The sequence below is a fragment of the Cervus elaphus genome, chromosome 22 (genome assembly GCF_910594005.1).
Source record: "Cervus elaphus chromosome 22, mCerEla1.1, whole genome shotgun sequence".
In the NCBI taxonomy this organism is placed as follows: Eukaryota; Metazoa; Chordata; class Mammalia; order Artiodactyla; family Cervidae; genus Cervus; species Cervus elaphus.
Genome location: NC_057836.1, coordinates 59662472 through 59665782, shown reverse-complemented (window position 1 = coordinate 59665782; position 3311 = coordinate 59662472). Strand labels below are relative to the sequence as shown.

The following is a 3311-nucleotide window of genomic DNA, read 5'->3' as shown; positions in this document are numbered from 1 at the left end:
CACTAGTGGTAAAGAACCAGCCTGGCAATGCAGGAGACGAAAGAGACGCAAGTTTGATTCCTGGGTCTGAAGATCCCCTGGAGAAGAAAATGACAACCCATTCCAACATTCTTGCCCGGAGAACCCCATAGACAGAGAAGCCCAGTGGTTACAGTCCACAAGGCAGCAGGGTCCGACACAACTGAAGCGACTTAACACAACAGCATATTTATCTACAAATAGATTTATGAGAAATACATTTTCATTTTCTTTACCAAGGCAAGTCTTCATGAAGTTGAGAAAAAATGAAGGAAATAATTAAGTTGATCAAGGTGTAATGTAAGTAAATCTAAGAGGAACAGAGAAATGAAACTGAGATATAGATTATTAAAAGGTAAAGAAAATTATAAGCTTCAATATAAAGGTTTGGCAGCCACTCATATTCTATGTTAACTTTATTTATTGACTGCTATTTTATTTTACTTCTTTAATAATGATGCAATTCATTTGATCGAGTCATTGAAGGATTTCTTCACTTGCTTATTTCTCCGTGCATAAATAAATGGATTTAACATAGGTGAAATGGAAAACATAAGTAGTGAAACCACTCTATTAATAGGCACTTCTTCCTCGGCTCTAGGATTCATATAGATGAACATGCATGTGCCATATGTAACAGAAACCACAATCATGTGAGAAGAACAGGTGGAAAAAGCCTTTTTTCTTTGCTGGACAGAAGGGAATCCTAAGATTGTCTTCACAATATAAGTATAGGATAAAACTACATATTTGTCAAAATGAGGGTAAGCACCGCACAGATTAAAACAATTTGTTCCATGAACCATGTGTCTGAACAGGATACCTACAAGAGGGGAGAAGCATTGCAGAGAAAATGGTCAATGACATTGGAGTCACAGAATTTCAGATTTAGCCTCAGACTAAGTGGTGATGTTATGACCAATAGTTCAGCCAATCAAGAGCGAAAAATAAGTCTCTGGCAGATTTTGCTACTCATGATGGTCACATAATGCAGAGGTTTGCAGATGGCCACATAGCAGTCATAAGACATGGTAGCCAGGAGAAAAAAAAATATGTTATTGCAAAGAGGTGAGTAAAAAACACTTGGCTGGCACAGGCATTGTAGTTAATGACGTTGTCACCCGTTGCGGTGTTTTACAAAAATCTGGGAATATAGGCAGTTGTGAATGAGATCTCTAGGAAGTAGAAATTTTGTTAAAAAAATTACACTGGCTTTCTCAGGTGGCAATCCACAAATATAAATGTGATGATGGTCAGATTCCCAGTGATATTCAGCATGTATGTGAGACATAGAAAGATAAAAATCAAAACCTTCAGTGCAGGGTCATCTGTCAATCCCAGCAGAATAAAGTTGCTATGGTAGTTTTTCATCACTGATGAGTTTTGTCCAAACAGCATGCACAGTTATTCAGAGATTATTATGTAGAACTTATTGTCTGTATAAACACTAATTTAATCATCTCTATCTTCATTACATTTTCATATTATATTTTAAATCATAATATGCATATGATTGGCTTACCTGGTGGCTCAGTGGTAAAAATATCCACCTACCAATGCAGGAGATACAAGAGACAGGGGTTCAGTCCCTGAGTGGGGAAGATCCCCTATAGAAGGAAATGGCAGCACCCTCCAGGATTCTTGCCTGGGAAATCCCATGAACTGAGGAACCTGGTGGGCTACAATCCACGGGGTTGCAAAAGAGTCGGACAGAACTTTGCTACTGAAAAACGATAACAACATGCAATGATTGAATACATTGCTAAAATAGTGTAATTTCCCAAGCAGGAAAATGTCATTTGACTCCCTGAAACCTTCCATATTCAGAGCTAAGTGAAAGAAACAACACATCATTAAAGCATGCATTTGGTTAACGATTCCACTTGTCAAAATGCTAAAACATGAGTCTCAGCCTCTTCAGTTGTGTCCAGCTCTTTGCAGCCCTGTGGACTGTAGCCCACCAGACTTCTCTGCCCATGGGGTTCTGCAGACAAGCATAACTGGAGTGGGTTGCCAGGCCCTCCTCCAGGGGATCTTCCTGACTCAGGGATCGAACTTGCACCTCCTGGGTCTTCTGCATTGCAGGGGTATTCTTTACCCACTGAACCACCTGGGAAGCCCCCAAAATACTAACACATGATTTGCAATTTGGACTCCCTCTAGAATCTTGACCAGAATGTGGAATCTCTGTTCCAGCTTTATAATAAGAGTTTTCTCTTTTTGTTTGTTCATTTGTTTTTCCTGCTGTGGATAAGTGTGTTTTCTCCCATGAACAATTGTATCATTGTGCAAACTGTTGCGCAGCATACTGCATTTTAAACACAATTTTATTACATTTTTAAAAGAAGTACTTTGATAAAGAAACTTTAAATTTACACATGTGATTTTCTGTATTATCTGTTTGCTTTGATTGCTTGGACATATTTAAATCCTCTTCACTTCTGATTACATGCCTCTCCCTTTTTTCTCCACAATTGCTACAATTTTATATAACATTTTTCAGTTAACAAACACATTTCTGCTTCTACTAATGGATTTTTTCTGACTTAATATATTGACTTGAACACCAACCATATCTACATCTGTATTGAACCTACTACCAAACCATTCATGTCGATTTCAGTGTGACTAAATCAGAGGTCATGATCATCCACATGGTTTGTCACTTTCATCACCCTTCCTGTGTACTCACAGATTCCATTTATTAACCACACAATCTGTGCATGGTATTACTGTAAGTACTTGTATACTCTGTCCTATATGCAGCAACTTAACTGAGTAGACCTAATAATTGATTTTCAGTTGAAGTAAAACTTCCTCTGAAAAGTTTTGTGCAATTCTGCTAGATGCCTTATCCTATATACCTACTTTTGTGTTCCCACGAACAGCAAAACTTGCCACTATGTTAGTACTTAGCTAGAGGATATGTTTGCTGGGATCATAACTTCCTCACCCTGATGGCAACAACTAATGTAGTTTCACTTGTATTGTCAATGCCTAAGACTATTTTCTTAATAAATTTATGTAGTCTAGATTTTAAAAGCACAACAACAAAACAACAAAAGTGTTTCTTCATATTTGGGCTAAAATTCTGATAATATTTTTATTCAATTTTTTGTATACCAGTTTATAGTTAGACATTTTCTGGTTATTTTGCTTTTCCTTTTTAAAGAAGATCTATTTAAAAAAATTAATTTAGACGTACTGTGATATTTGCAATTGTGGCAAAAGCTATAAGGTCGTTCTCCTCTAACCCTGGTTTTTCAAATAAGTGATTATATTTTCCTTGATTC

At 37.1% G+C, this 3311-nt stretch overlaps 1 pseudogene; it reads right to left on the bottom strand.

Annotated features, from left to right (window-relative positions):
- Positions 1 to 482: 482 nt before the first annotated feature.
- LOC122680011 lies at positions 483 to 1389 on the bottom strand (annotated as a pseudogene).
- Between the last annotated feature and the right edge of the window lie 1922 nt (positions 1390 to 3311).